The sequence below is a fragment of the Oryx dammah genome, unplaced genomic scaffold, assembly GCF_014754425.2.
Source record: "Oryx dammah isolate SB20612 unplaced genomic scaffold, SCBI_Odam_1.1 HiC_scaffold_14, whole genome shotgun sequence".
Classification (NCBI taxonomy): domain Eukaryota; kingdom Metazoa; phylum Chordata; class Mammalia; order Artiodactyla; family Bovidae; genus Oryx; species Oryx dammah.
In genome coordinates, this window is record NW_024070198.1 from 14777300 (window position 1) to 14794140 (window position 16841).

Sequence of the window (16841 nt, forward strand, 5' to 3'; positions counted from 1 at the left end):
CTCCAAATCTCCATTGTCTTAATTCATGGGAAATGTTCAGTTCTGGCCAATGATTCTTAGGGGCAGCACTTGTAATTACTGGAGATTAGTAGACCTAACAGATACTGGAATTGTTAACTGTCAAGACTGAGTTAATTCCACAGCAACATGAGTCACAAAATACACATAAATATGTGCTCAGAGAAGTTAGGGAGAGTCCCTGATTACTGTATGCGGGCTTATAAAACAGAAACTCTTGGGAGTGGGAAAATGGTTCTGTCAACTGATTATTCAGCTGTATCATTCAGAGATACGTCTGTCCTCTTCTGCCATGGAGTTCATCATTGTTTTTAGGTTGCAAGGCTTAAAGGAACTTAAATCTCATTTTCTCTGTTCAATTCCTCTAGCTAGTGCTTCCTGTTTCTTCCCCCTTAACCCTTTTTATGCCATGGCCCTCTTTGGCTATTTGGTGAAATCTTTGGGTTGAGAAGAACACTTTTAAATGCATCAAATGAAATAGAATCATAAAGGACACAGATTATGTGGATAGACATATATCAAGATATTTTTGAAAGTGTAATATAGCAGGGTACTTCTTTATTAACACAGTAAATAATGGCAGGTAATGATGTGATAACTACAATAACTTCAAGGTAGTGAAGAATGTTAGTAGGGAATGGTTTACCTGGGACTTTCCCGGTTTTAGCAGTGCAAGTCCCATCTTCTAGGAAGCCAGTCAGTCTTGGACAAACCAAGACAAACTAATTAATTAGTTACCTTAATTATAAATACTGTTTTAGAGTCTCTTCCATGACTATAATATATGGCAATATCTGTGATTTCTATTGGTGACAAAATCACAGGTACTGCTAGTATTACTGAAGTTTGTTTGGACTCTCTGAGTTCTATCCATAGTTCCCCCTCTTTAAGATTCCTGCTCTGGAAATGCACGCAAGTAGCTGCCCACTCTTGGACCTGATCTTTGCATCAGAAGCTAGCACCATGTATTCTCTTGTTTTTTTTTTTTTTTTTTTTCCTTCTGTGGCTAAGTAGCCCTACTTCCTTCAACTGATCTTAGTGGAGAAGCTGTTTCTATAACTTTTGCATTCCAGTTTTATACAATTCCTTAAAACCTGGCCCTAAAAGAAAACCCAATCTAAAACAACATGCTTTTATTGAACTATGACTAGCATATTTTTATTTTCATCATCAATTGTGGGAACTAATATTTATTGTGAATTTACATATGCCAGGCACTGGACTGAATAACTTACACACTTCATTTCATGACATCATCTCAACTACCTTCTGATTTGGTCTGATTATTCACCCCATTGTATCATTAATAAAACAGAACCTCAAGGAAATTCTATACCTTCAGTTCAGTTCAGTGCAGTTGCTCAGCTGTGTCTGACTCTGTGCGACCCCATGGATTGCGGCCTGCCATGTTTCCCTGTCCATCAGCAACTCCCGGAGCTTGTTCAAACTCATGTCCATTGAGTCGGTGATGCCATCCAGCCATCTCATCCTCTGTTGTTCCCTTCTCCTCCTGTCGTCAATCTTTCCCAGCATCAGGGTCTTTTCTAAAGAGTCCGTTCTTTGCATCAGGTGGCCAAAGTGTTGGAGTTTCAGCTTTAGCTGAATATCCAATGAATATTCCAAGGAATATTCAGGACTGATTTCCTTTAGGATGGACTGGTTGGATCTCCTTGCAGTCCAAGGGACTCTCAAGAGTCTTCTCCAACACCACAGTTCAAAGGCATCAATTCTTTAGCACTCAGCTTTCTTTATAGTCCAACTCTCACATCCATACATGACTATTGGAGAAACTATAGCTTTGACTAGACAAGTAATGCCTCTGATGTTTAATATGCTGTCTAGCTTGGTCATAACTTTCCTTCCAAGGAGTAAGTGTCTTTTAATTTCATGGCTGCAGTCACCACATGCAGTGATTTTGGAGCCCAAGAAAATAAAGTCAGCCACTGTTTCCACTGTTTCCCCATCTATTTGCCATGAAGTGATTGGACCAGATGCCATGATCTTCATTTCTTGAAAGTTGAGTTTTAAGCCAGCTTTTTCACTCTCCTCTTTCACTTTCTTCAAGAGGCATTTTAGTTCCTCTTTGCTTTCTACCATAAGGGTGGTATCATCTGCATATATGAGGTTATTCATACTTCTCTGGGCAGTGAACACTATGTGTAAAGACCATGACAGACCCAGTGAAAACCAAATAATCTATCACTAGCATTCATGCCCATGAGAATTCAAAACGGAAAAATAGAGCTGTGCAGAAGATCGAGGGAATTCAGTATATACTGATCAAGAAAGATGTTCAAGAAGATAACAAATGAAAAAAATATAAAGCACAAGTTTCCAACCATCTTCTATTGAGGAATAATGCACACATCATTTTAAAGTATACAAATCCGTGCTTTTTAGTACATTCCCAAGATGGTGCACCTATCACAACTATCTAATTCCAAAATAATTTTAACACCTCAAAAAGGAACTCTTGTTGCTTTCCTGATGGCTCAGTCATAAAGAATCTGTGTGCCAGTGAAGGAGACATGGGTTCAATCCCTGATCCGGGAAGATCCCACGTACTGAAGAGCAGCTAAGCCTGTGCACCGCAATTATTGAGCCTGTGCCCTAGAGCCCAGGAACTGCAACTACTGAGGCCCTCGCACCCTAGAGTCTGCTGCACAACAAGAGAGGCCACTGCAAAGACAGGCCTGCATACCACAGCTACAGAGTAGCCCCTGCTCAGTGCGATTAGAAAAAAGCCCAAGCAGCAATGAAGACCCAGCACAGCCCCAAATAAAGATAAGTAAATAAATAAGAAACTCCTTAACCGTGAGTGACCACTCTCTCTTCCTCCCCTTCCCCTGGCGAGCACTAATCTGCTTTTGGTCCCTGTGGATTGCCAATTCTGGACATTTCCTACAGGACTTCTTGTGACTGGCTTCTTTCACTTAGCATCATGTTTTCCAGGTTCATCACTGTCATGACATATATCAGAACTGTATTCTTTTTTATGACTGAATAATATTCTACTACATGAATGTACCAGATTTACTCATCCATTCACCAGCTAAAGGACAATGGGTTGTTTCCACTTTGGGGCTGTTATGAATAATGCCGCTATGAATGTTCCTGGACAAGTTTTAGATGAACGTATGTTTTCATTCCTCCTGGTAAGATACTTAGGAGTGGGATTATTAGGTCATATGATAATGGCATGGTTAACATCTTGGGGAAGGAACACAATGTTTTCTAAAACCACTGCTCCATTTTATATTCTCACCAGTAACACACGAGCATTCCAGTGTCTCCACATCCTCACCAACACTTGTTACTATTCATTTCATTGATGAAAGCTATCTTAGTGGGTGTGACCTGGTAATTTATTGTGGTTTCCATTTGCATTTCCTTAATAACAAACAATGTTGAAAAGTTTTCCATTTCCTTGTTGGCCGTTTATATATCATCTTTGGAGAAATATCAATTCAGATCCTTTCCCCATTAAAGAAAATGGATTTTTTTTGCCTATTTATTGTTGCGTTGCAAGGCTTCTTCATATATTCTTACCAGTACATGATTTGCAAATATATTCTGTTGGTGGGCTTTCGCCTTTTTGATACTGTGCACTGATGCTCAGAACATTTTAATTCTGATGAAGTCAACAATTTATCTGATTTTTTTCCTTTGGTTGCTTGTGCTTTTAGTGTCATATGTAAGAAATGACTTCCTAATTCATGAAGACTTACACCTGTGTTTCCTTCCCAGATTTTAGCAGTCTTTGCTGTTGTCACTGTTCAGTTGTTGTGTCTGACTCTTGGCAACCCCATGGACTGCCGCTCGCCAGGCTTCCCTGTCCTTCACTACCTCCCAGAGTTTGCTCAGACTCATGTCCATTGAGTCAGTGATGCCATCCAACCATGTCATTCTCTGTCATCTCGTTTTCCTCCTACCCTCAATCTTTTCCAGCATCAGGGTCTTTTCCAATGAGTCAGCTCTTCACGTCAGGTGGGCAAAGTATTGGAGCTTCATCCTCAGCATCAGTCCTTTCAGTGAATATTCAGGGATGATTTCCTTTAGCATTGACTGATTTGATCTTCTTGCTGTCCAAGGGACTCTCAAGAGTCTTCTCTAGCACCACGGTTCAAAAGCATCAATTCTTTGGCGCTCAGCCTTCTTTATGTTCCAATTCTCACATCCGTACATGACTACTGGCAAAACTATAGCTTTGACTACATGACCTTTGTTGGCAAAGTGACGTCTCTGTTTTTTAATACAGTGTCTAGGTTTGTCATAGCTTTTCTTCCAAGGAGGCAAGTGTTTTTTAATGTTATGGCTGTAGTCACTGTCCGCAGTGATTTTGAAGCCCAAGAAAATAAAATCTCCCATTGTTTCCATTCTTTCCCCAGTTATTTGCCATGAAGTGATGGGACCAGGTGCCGTGATCTTAGTTTTTTGAATGTTGAGTTTTAAGCCAGCTTTTTCACTCTCCTCATTTACCTGCATCAAGAGGCTCTTTATTTCCCCTTCACTTTCTGCCATTAGAGTGGTATCATCTGCATACCTGAGGTTGTTGCTATTTCTCCAGGCAATCTTGATTTCCAGCTTGTGATTCATCCAGCCTGACATTTCACCTGATGTACTCTGCACAGAAGTTAAATAAGCAGGGTGACAGTATACAGCCTTGACGTACTCCTTTCTGAAATTTAACCAGTCTGTTGTTCCATTTCCAGTTCTTACTGTTTCTTCTTGACTTGCATACAGTTCTCTCAGGAGGCAGGCAAGGTGGTCTGGTATACACATCTCTTTAAGAATTTTCCAGTTTGTTGTGAACCACACAGTCAAAGGCTTTAGCATAGTCAATGAAGCAGAAGTAGATGATTCCCTGCAATTGTCTTGCTTTTTCTATGGTCCAATGGATGTTGGTGATTTGGTCTCTGGTTCCTCTGCCTTTTTCAAATCCAGCTTGTATATTTGGGAGTTTTCAGTTCACGTACTGTTGAAGCCTAGCTTGAAGGATTTTGAGAATTTCTTTGTAAGCATGTGAAATGAGTGCAGTTGTATAGTAGTTTGAACATTCTTTGGCATTGCCCTTCTTTGGGATTGGAATGAAAACGGATGTTTTCCAGTCCTGTGGCAATTGCTGAATTTTCCAAATTTGCTGGCATATTGAGTGCAGCACTTTCAGAGCATCATCTTTTAGGATTTGAACTAGCTCAGCTGGAATTCCATCACCTCCACTAGATTTGTTTGTAGTAATGCTTCCTAAGGCCCACTTGACTTCACATTCCAAGGGGTCTAGCTCTAGGTGAGTGACAACACCATTGTGGTTATCACGGTCACTAAGACCTTTTTTATACACATCTTCTATGTGTTCTTGCCACCTCTTCTTACTATCTTCTGCTTGTGTTAGGTCCTTGCATTTCTGTCCTTTATTGTGCCCCTCTTTGCATGAAATGTCCCCTTGGTTTCTCTAATTTTCTTGAAAAGATCTCTAGTCTCTCCCATTGTATTGTTTTCCTCTATTTCTTTGCATTGTTTGCTTAAGAAGACTTTCTTATCTGTCCTTGCTACTCTTTGGAACTCTGTACTCAGCTGGGTGTATCTTTCCCTTTCTTCTTTGCCTTTTGTTTCTCTTCTTTTCTCAGCCATTTGTAAGGCCTCCTCAGACAACCATTTTGCCTCCTGACATTTCTTTTTCTTTGGGATGTTTGTGGTCACCACCACCTGTACAGAGTTACGAACCTCTGTCCATAGTTCTTCAGGCAATGTGTCTGTCAGATCTAATCTCTTGAATCTCTTTGTCACTTCCACGGTATAATTATGAGTGTTTTGATTTAGGCCACACCGGAATGGCCTAGTGGCTTTCCCTACTTTCCTCAATATAAGTCTGAATTTGGCAATAAGGAGCTCATGGTCTGAGCCACAGTCAGCTCTGGGTCTTGTTTTTGCTGACTGTATAGAGCTTCTCCATCTTCAGCCACAAAGAACATAATCAGTCTGATTTTGGTGGACCATCTGGTGACCTCCATGTGTAGAGTCGTGTCTTGTGTTGTTGGCAAAGGATGTTTGCTATGACCAGTGTGGTCTCCTGGCAAAACTCTGTTAGCCTTTTCCCTGCTTCATTTTGTATACTCCAAGGTCTAACTTGCCTGTTACTCCAGGTATCTCTTGACTGCCTAATTTTGCATTACAGTCCCCTATGATGAACAGGACATCTTTTTTTTTTTTTGGTGTTAGTTCTAGAAGGTCTTGTAGGTCTTCATAGAACTGTTCAACTTCATTTTCTTTGTCATTAGTGGCTGAGGCATAGACTTGGGTTACTGTTATCTTAAATGGTTTTCCTTGGAAATGAACTGAGATCATTCTGTCATGTTTGAGATTGCACCCAAGTACTGCATTTCAGACTCTTGTTGACTATGAGGGCTACTCCATTTCTTCTAAGGAAATCTTGCCCATAGTCTTAATGTCTTACTTTCAGATCTTTGATCCATTTTCAGTCTATGTTTGTATGTGGTGTTTGAGTTGGGGGTCAAAATTCATTGGTTTGCTTGTGGATACCTTCTTGCTCCAGCAGCATTTGTTGAAAAGACTAGTATTTCCCCACCAGATGTTTTCAGCACTCTGTTTGGTTGATAATCAGTTAACTATTAATGTGAGGGCTTATTTGTGGACTCTCAGTTATATTCCACTGATTCCTATAGTATCCACATGCCAGTACCAGCTAGTCTTGATTACTGTGGCTTTGTAGCAAGTTTTGAAATTTGGAAATATGAGTCCTCTAAGACTATTCTTCTCTTTCAAGACTGTCTTGGCATGCTTCCACACGAACGTTAGGATAACCTTGTCAATTTTTGCAGAGAAGGATTCTGACAGAGACTGCGTTGAACCTAGTTTGCTGTGGGTGGTATTCAGTTCACCTCGGTCGCTCAGTTGTCTCTGACTCTTTGCGACCCCATGGACTTCAGCACACCAGGCTTCCCTGTCCATCACCAACTCCCAAAGTTTACTCAAACTCATGTCCATTGAATTGGTCATGCCATCCAAAACTCTCATCCTCTGTCATCCCCTTCTCCCGCAGGAGAGAAATGAGTTAGTTCTTTGTATCAGGTGGCCAAAGTATTGGAGTTTCAGCTTCAGCATCAGTCCTTCCAGTGAATATTCAGGACTGATTTCCTTTAGAAGGAACTGGCTGGATCTTCTTGTAGTCCAGGGGACTGTCAAGAGTCTTCTCCAACACCACAACTCAAAAGCATAAATTCTTCGGTGCTCAGCTTTCTTTATATTCCATCTCTCACATCCATACATGACTACTGGAAAAACCATAGCCTTGACTAGACAGACCTTTGTTGGCAAAGTAATGTCTCTGATTTTTACTATGCTGTCTAGGTTGGTCATAACTTTTCTTCCAAGAGCAAGCGTCTTTTAATTTCATGGCTGCAATCACCATCTGCAGTGATTTTGGAGCCCCTCAAATAAAATCTGTCACTGTTTCCATTGTTTCCCCATCTATTTGCCACCAATTGATGGGATCAGATGCCATGATATTAGTTTTCTGAAAGTTGAGTTTTAAGCCAACTTTTTTCATTCTCCTCAGCATCAGTATTTTTTCCAAGTTTTCTCCAGGTGGTTCTATGATTCAATGGAGTTGAGAACCACTGACTAGGAGCTTAAACTGAGATTTTTGTGTTTTGGTCAGGACGTTTCAGGAATATTTGCTCTTCTGTAAATTCCCTGGTGGCTCAGTGGTAAAGAACTCGCCTGCCAATCCAGGAGATGCAGGTTCAATCCTTGGGTCAGGAAAATCCCCTAGAGAAGGAAATGGCAATCCACTCCAGTATTCTTGCCCAGGAAATCCCATGGACAGAGGAGCTTGGCGGGCATGGGGTAGCAACAGAGTCGGACACGACTTAGCGACTGGACAATAACAACAAGCTCCTTGACCTGGCTCCAGCTCTCAGGAGTGCCGGGGCTGTCCTGGGGGCCTGCCTGAACAATGGAGGCCCTTCTGCCTATACATTTGATGGGCAGTTCAACCCAGCAAGTGTCAGGGAATTTGGTTTTGAATCTTCACCTGGTTCCTTAAGAAACCGGAATCAGGAAGTGGTGTCAACTACGCACATGCTCCCCAGTGATTCTGCGGAATTTTGTCCACACAGAAGAAAATAGCTTGTCCCGGGCACGTGTGTCCTGCCAGCACTGCGGTGACTTGTCCAGTGGTTGCCATGGAACTGCTGCTGATGGCAGCGTGTCTCACTAAAAAATGCACTGCTTTTAAAATCCATGTACACTTGAAATTGAACATTAAGAACACAACAGAAATTTAAATACAGCAAAGAAAATGGAGGTAGATTACTTGAAACCATTATCAGAGTCCCCTAGACACTTAATATAAGCATGAGAGTCGTGAATTGGGTATCAGTTTCAGAATACTCTTTGGAATTCCTGTACTCATTCCTCCTGTTTCTGGAGCCCTGCCACTTCTTCTGAGAATGTTCACTGGTCCCTAGCTCAAACCTATCTCTTTCTGTCCATCCCGGAGGCCTTGGGATGGGTAATTTCCAATGAAAAGAACCAAAAAGATGATGCAAATCATTTCTTCCCTGCTTCTTAGTCTCTGGAGGCTGGGAGAGGCTGCCATACCTCCTGCAGAGTAAACCTCAGGAACTTCTCTCTCCTTCTCTCTCTCTGGGCTTCCAGGAGGCTGTGGGCATTTTTATTAACTCTTAAGCTGAAGCTGGGGGATAGACTGGTTGTCCTCCTGGTCTTTCTTTTTTTAGAGTTAATTTACAATGTTGTATTAATTTCTGGTGCACAGCAAAGTGATCACTGTATATTATTTTCATGTTCTTTTTCATTATAGTTCATTTTAAGATATTGAATTTAGTTCCCTGTGCTATACAGTAGGACCTTATTGCTTGTCCTTCTGTCATTTCATAAGGGTGATTTCTGAAAGGGAGAGCCTTTTCTGAACATTCAAACATGGCTGGGATGAATATTTTCTAAAATACGGTATTGTCTCTGCATTTCCTTTTTTAGTTTAGGGTCTAAACTAAATAAATCCTTATCCTTGGAATGTTTAAGAACACATGGATAAATAAATCACAGCCTCTTTCTGTAAATTGCTTTCTCCAACCTAAGAAAGCTACAGACCTCAAGGTTGTGTTCTTTTCCCTGTTCTTTGATTATTTTACATACTGGCTCTCCAATCAGATTCTAAGTTTACTAAGGGAAAGAAGTGGCCCTGTCTTTTTGTTATACTCTACATAATATAAGCATGATGCCAAGTATTAAGAAAACAGGACAACACCATGCTTAGAAACATGGTCTCTGGAGTCAGTTGGCCTGAATCGAAATTGTGACTTTGACTTTGTCACCTGCTGGCCCTGTGACCTTGGAGAAGTTGTTTAATCTCCTTGTCCCTAGATATCTTATAGGTAAGCTGGAATTAATGATTCTTGGGGGGGGGGCAGGTAAATGAAATGCTACCATGAAGTCCTCAGCACAGTGCCAGCAGGGCACTCTCCTTACCTGGGACCATTTATCACTTGCTTGTGCTGAACTGTCCCCACCTCCTTCTATTGCTTGGTGCCTTCTCACACAGGGGTGTTTACAGTGGTGCATTTGAATGTATGTTCCTTGATCTATGATGTGGTAGCTTTCCATAGTCCTTCCTAAGCATTTAGAGAATGTTTTATTTATCTAATTAGTACCTTTGCCTACATTGAAATTTTTTTCTTGTATGCCTTCATCAAAATGACCCAATTAGTTTATGTTTGCACAGCTGTGGAGAGAAGAATGGGTTTGAATGGGAGATGTTAGTGAGGATTAATGCTTGCTGACTGACTAACCATGATGGTATCCTCCTCCTCCTTCTGCCTGTTAAAAAATTAAAACCTACCCCTTATCCCGTTACACCTCCCTTCGCCTGCTCTCAATTTATTGAGAGCAGATGACATATTTTAGCAAGTCACTAAAGTCTTGAGGTTAAAAGTTGATTAAGGGTGCTTTTCCTTTAAAAAAAAAATCTCTGTGCCCAAATTTTGGGGAGTTTAAGTACCTAAAGTTATCCTGAATATGAAGTACAAGAAGTTCCTGCCTCTGCTGGAATCACTCGTGTAACTCTCTGCATGCACTGAATGATAGAACATAGAGAGAGCTAGGGTGGCAGGGCAGACAACCCGCCAGGTCCTGTTTTATTACTCCATTTATTCCCCTGCCTTGATCCACAAGAGGACTTACTGTGCAAGAATATGTACAGCAAAATAGAAAAAAATGAAGTTTTATTATTTAGAAATCAGACTCTAAAACTAAATTAAAAACCAGCTTCTACATTGCTAGTTCCTATCCTGCTGTTTTTCCTTCTAAAATGTGTCTTTCTTCTTCATATTTTTTTTTATTCTCCAGAGAAAACTAAACTTAAGAGGCAATGAAGAATATTTGAGTGTTTAACATAAATATCTTTGTCAGTATACATGTCTTGGATTCTTTATTTTCTCTATTATGTGTAAAGGGACCAAATGGTAATACATTCATCTTCTAAGTTGTAGCTGTTATGGATGATCAAATATCCATTGAGCCCTGCTGTCCAGTGTTGTAATAGATGGCAGTTGAAATAGCAACATGTCTTGTTTTCCTGTCTGGAAATTTGGTCTCTCTGCAACTTGGATACAGTTTGGATCTTGAAATAATTAGAATTTCACAGGGTGCACAGGCTAAACTGAAAGGCTATGCTTGGGGACATGCCAGACCTCCTCTTCTATTACTAAAGGTTATGTTGAGGTCATGACATGGGTATAAGACAATACTGGCCCCTTCGTGCTGAGCAGAGTGAAAGGGACTCCAGCTCCCAGCCAGGCCCTGTGCAGTTTAGTCACGTCTAATGCATCAGTGGAAAATGTGACGGGCTGTCAGAGGCCAGCACTGTGATGGTAGGACAACTCTCTCTTAGTAGCTGCTTTGGGACAGTTTAGATGAAGTTACTTTCACATCACTGTAGTTCCACCAGCTCTTTGGCTAGGATTTGACCCCTCCCCCCGCCCCCAAAAAAAGAAAAGGAAAAGACAAACACTGACCCTGGACCCTAGTTTAAGGTGAATGTATTCATGGCCGTTGTTATTCTTATGCGAGCTTTGGAACATGATCAGATTAGGATTTTTTTTTTTTTTTCCATTTTCTCCAGATGTCCTGCTTAATAAGAATTAACAGCTGTAGAGGCCTGGACCATCCCTGGAAATGGGCTCTGGTTAAGATGAGGCCTAAAAAGAATCAGAATCCATGGGAAAGATAGAGCATTAGATGGAGGCCGGATCTAACCCACGCCATGCATTTTTACACAGGAGAAACTCTGGCTTCCTATAGAATGACTTCCCTATTGTCATGAGTGATAAAGTGGCCCTCTCCCCCCATCCCTTCCCGGGATGCTGACTCAAATACAACAGGCCTCTCAGGGCTAAAGGCCTCCTGGAATGATACACATTCAACATGCAAGGATTGAAGCATCATTAGCAATGGGGCAGAGGGGTGGGGACTGTGACCATTCCCTGACCCTCCATGACTAAACTAGCTCAGGGCTCAGGCAAAGCCCTGCCTGAAAAGCTGTTCTCAGACAATGGTACTGGGGTCATTTTCTGACCCTAAAGAGCCCCATCCAGTAGTTTTTTGTCCTTGTAGCTGGCCTGGATACATTCAGAGCCTCAGCTTAAACATGGGGTTACAGAGCTTAGTTATCCACACCCCAACCCCTTCCCTCTCATTTAGGTCATCACCCCTCAAACCCTCAGAAAGAACTCAGCAGAAAACCACCTCTGCCTTCAGCAACACGAAGACACAATGATTTTTAAGGAGAGCCCATACTTTGAAACCCAATGGCAGATCTCCTTAGAGAGAAGAAGAAATGCTTTGACTTTTTTTTTTTTTTTTCAAAATAGTTTTATTGAGATGCAATTCTCATATGGTACAGTTTACCTCATTACAGTGTATAATCCAGTTTGGGGTATATTTTACAAATGTGTGCAAACATCTCCACAATTTTAGAACTTTTTTATTACCTTATAAAGAAACCCTGTACCCATTAGCTGTCATCCTCCATTCTCTCCATCCCTCTACCCCTCCCTTAGCTCTAAGCATCCACTAAGCTACTTTCCATGTCCATGCTGTTGTTGTTGTTCAGTCACCCAGTTATGTGTAGCTCTTTGTGACCCCATGAACTGTAGCACACCAGGCTTCCCTGTCCCTCACCATCTCCTGGAGTTTGCCCAAGTTCATGTTCATTGCATCAGTGATGTTGTCCAGCCATCTTATCCTCTGACACCCTCTTCTCCTTCTGCCCTTGATCTTTCCCAGCATCAGGGACTTTTCCAGTGAGTCATCTGTTCACATCACGTGACCAAAATACTGGAGCTTCAGCTTCAGCATCAGTCCTTCCAGTGAATATTCAGGGTTGATCTCCTTTAAGATTGACCGATTTGATCTCCTTGCTGTCCAAGGGACTCTCAAGAGTCTTCTCCAGCACCACAGTTCCAAGGCATCAGTTCTTTGGCCTTCTGCCTTCCTTATAGTCCAGCTCTCATAACCATATGTGACCACTGGGAAGACCATAGCCTTGACCTTTGTTGGCAGAGAAATGTCTCTGCTTTTCAACATCCTGTCTAGGTTTGTCATCGCTTTCCTGCCAAGAAGCAATCGTCTTCTGATTTCATGGCTGCAGTCACTGTCTGCAGTGATTTTGGAGCCCAAGAAGAGATAATCTGTCACTACTTTCACCTTTTCCCCTTCTTTTTGCTATGCAGTAATGGAATCGGATGCCATGATCTTAGTTTTTTTTTTTAATATTTAGTCCTAAGCCAGCTCTTGCACTCTCCTCCTTCACACTCATCACGAGGCTCTTTAGTTCCTCTTCTCTTTCTCCCTTCAGAGTGGTATCATCTGCACATCTGCAGTTGTTGATGTTTCTCCCACCTGTCTTTATTCTGGCTTGTCCAGCCTGGCATTTCTCATGATGTGCTCAGTGTAAAGGTTAAACAAGTAGGGTGACAGCAGACAGCCCTGTCACACTCCTTTCTCAATCTTGAACCAATCAGTTCTATACAGGGTTCTAACTTGCTTCTTGGCCTGCATACAGGTTTCTCAGGAGACAGATAAGATGGTCTGGTATTCCCATCTCTCTAAGAGCTTTCCACAGTTTGTCGTGATCTACACAAAGGCTTTAGTGTAATTGATGAAACAGAGATAGATATTTTCCTGAAATTCCCTTGCTCCCTCTATAATCCAGTGAATGTTGGCAATTTGATCTCTGGTTCCTCTTCCTTTTCTAAACCTAGCTTGGACACCTGGAAGTTCTTGGTTCGCATAATGCTGAAGCCTAGCATGCAAGATTTTAAGCATGACCTTACTAGCATGGGAGATGAATGCAATTGTCCAATGGTTAGCACATTCTTTGGTACTACCCTTCTTGGGAATTGGGATGAGGATTGACCTTTTCCAGTCCTGTGACCACTGCTGGATCTTCCAGATTTGCTGACATAATGAACACAAAACCTTGATGGCATCCTTCTTTAGGGATTTAAATAGTTCTACTGGAATTTGATCGCATCCCCTAACTTTATTAACAGCAGTGCTTCTTAAGGCCCACTTGACTTTATTCCACAGTGTCTGGCTCTGGGTGACTAATCACACCATAGTAGTAACTGAGTTCATTGCTGCTGCTGCTGCTAAGTTGCTTCGGTCGTGTCCGACTCTGTGACCCTACAGACGGAAGCCCACCAGGCTCGTCCATCCATGGGATTTTCCAGGCAAGAGTACTGGAGTGGGTTGCCATTGCCTTCTCCATTCAGTTCATTAAGACCTTGTTTATACAGTTCTTCATGTATTCTTTCCATCTCTTCTTGATCTCTTTGGCATCTACTAGATATCTACCATTTTTATCCTTTATTGTGCCCATTTTGGGACAATGCTCCCTTGATGTTTCCAATTTTCCCAAAGAGATCTCTAGTTTTTCCCCTTTTATTGTTTTCTTCTATTATTAAACACTGTTCATTGAAGAAGGCCTTCTTGTCTCTTCTTGCTATTCTTTGAAACTCTGCGTTTAATCGGATGTACCTTTCCCTCTCTCCCTTTCTTTCCACTTTTCTTCACTCTTCCACTATTCGTAAAGCCTCCTCAGATAACCACTTTGCCTTCTTGCTTTTCGTTTTCTTTGGGATGGTTTTGTTCACTGCCTCCTGAACAATATTACAAACCTCTGTCCATAGTTCTTCAGGCACACTGTTATCTAGACCTAGTCCCTTGAATCTATTTGTTACCTCTACTGTGAATTCATATGGGATTTGATTTAAGTCATACCTGGCTGTCCTAATGTTTTTCCCTGTTTTCTTTAAGCCTGAATTTTGTTATGAGAAGCTGATGATCTGAGCCACAGTCAGTTCTGGGTCTTGTTTTTGCTGACTGTATACACCTTCTCCATCTTCGGCTACAAAGAATGTAATCAATTTGATTTCAGTATTGACCATTTGGTGATGTCCACGTGTAAATTCATCTCTTGTGTTGTTGAAAGACAGTGTTTGGACTAGTGCATTCTCTTGGCAAAGTTGAGTTAGCCTTTGCCCTTCTTCATTTTGTTCTCCAAGACCAAACTTGCCTGTTACTCCAGGTATATCTTGACTTCCTACTGTTGCATTCCAATCTCTGATGGTGAATAGAACATCTTTTTTAGGTGTTAGTGCAAGGAGGTCTTCTAGGTCTTCACAGAACTGATCAGCTTCAGCTTCTTCAGCATCCATGGTAGGGGCATAGACTTGGATTACTGTGATGTTGAATGGCTTGCCTTGGAAACGAACTGCATCATTCTGTCATTTTTGAGGTTGCCCTCAAGCACTGTGTTTCACTCTTTTGTTGATTATGAGGGCTACTCTGTTTCTTCTATGGGATTCTTGCCCATAGTAGTAGATATAATCGTCACTGAATTAAATTTTCCCAATCCCGTCCATTTTAGTTTGCTGATTCCTAGGATGTCGATGTTTATTCTTGCCATCTCCTGCTTGACCTCATCCAATTTACCTTGATTAATGGACCTAACATTCCAGGTTCCTATACAATACTGTTCTTTGCAGCATTGGATTTTACTTTCATCATCAGGCATATCAACAACTGAGCATCGTATCTGCTTTGGCCCAGCTGCTTCATTTGTTCTGGGGCTATTGGTAATTCTCCTCCACTCTCCCCCAGTAGCATATTGGACACCTTCAGACCTGGGGGACTCATCTTTCAGTGTCATATCTTTTTGGCCTTTATACAGTTCATGAGGTTCTTACAGCAAGAATATTGGTGGTTTGCCATTCCCTCCTCCAGTGGATCACGTTTTGTCAGAACTCTCTGCTATGACTTGTCCGTCTTGGGTGGCCCTGCATGGCATGGCTCATAGCTTCATTGAGTTACTCAAGCCACTTCTCCATGACAAGGCAGTGATCCATGAAGGGGATCCATGTCTATAGATTTCCCTATTCTGGACTTTCATATGAATGGACTCACATACTATGTGGTTTTTTGTGGCTGACTTTGTTTACTCTGTGTAATATTTTCAGGATTCAAGTTTCATTTATATTTTATCATATAGTGGTAGTATTAATATGTCACCTTTTGCTGCTGAATAATATTCCATGGTATAAATATATCACATTTTCTTTATCTATCATCAGTTGGACACTGGTTTTATTATTTGGCTATTATGAATAATGCTACTGTGGACTTTTGTGTATAGGTTTTTGTGTGGACAATGTTTTCTTAAGTGTATACTAGGAGTGGAATTGCTGGCTTCTGTACTGCAGATGGTGATTGCAGTCATGAAATTAAAAGGCGCTTACTCCTTGGAAGGAAAGTTATGACGAACCTAGACAGCATATTAAAAAGCAGAGACATTACTTTGCCAACAAAGGTCCATCTAGTCTAGGCTATGGTTTTTCCAGTAGTCATGTATGGATGTGAGAGTTGGACTGTGAAGAAAGCTGAGCACTGAAAAATTGATGCTTTTGAACTGTGGTGTTGGAGAAGACTCTTGAGAGTCCCTTGGACTGCAAGGAGATCCAGCCAGTCCATTCTAAAGGAGATCAGCCCTGGGTTTTCTTTGGAAGGAATGATGCTAAAACTGAAACTCCAGTACTTTGGCCACCTCATGCAAAGAGTTGACTCATTGGAAAAGACTCTGATGCTGGGAGGGATTGAGGGCAGGAGGAGAAGGGGACGACAGAGGATGAGATGGCTGGATGGCATCACCGACTCGATGGACGTGAGTTTGAGTGAACTCTGGGAGTTGGTGATGGACAGAGAGGCCTGGTATGCTGCAATTCATGGGGTCGCAAAGAGTCGGACACAACTGAGCAACTGAACTGAACTGAACTGATAATTGTGTTTAACTGTTTTGAGGATCTGCCAGACTGTTTTCTGAAGAAGCTGTAGTTTTTTATATTCCCACCAGCAATGTGTGAGAGTTCTAATTCCTCCATATTCTGACCAACATTTCTTAGTGTTCATCTTTTTGCTCATGGCCATCCTGGTGGGTGTGAAGTGATATCTCATTGTAGTTTTGATGTGTGCTCTCTTGATGACTAATGTTGCTGAACATCTTTTCATGTGCTTATCAACCATGTGTGCATCTTTGAAGACATGCCTGTTCAAATCCTGTGCCCATTTACAACTTATTTTTTAAATTATTGAGTTCTTTATATATTCTAGATATGTCTATATCTAGAAAGTGGGGAAAACCACTAGGCCATTTGGGTATGACTTAAATCAAATCCTATACAGTTATACAGTGGATGTGACAAATAGATTCAAGGGATTAGATCTGA

At 41.5% G+C, this 16841-nt stretch overlaps 1 protein-coding gene across 1 annotated transcript in view; it reads left to right on the forward strand.

The window, feature by feature from the left end:
* Positions 1-16841, forward strand: part of PLCE1 (phospholipase C epsilon 1) — a 335041-nt gene that overhangs the window by 1609 nt on the left and 316591 nt on the right. The gene's annotated exons all lie outside the window — the stretch shown is intronic.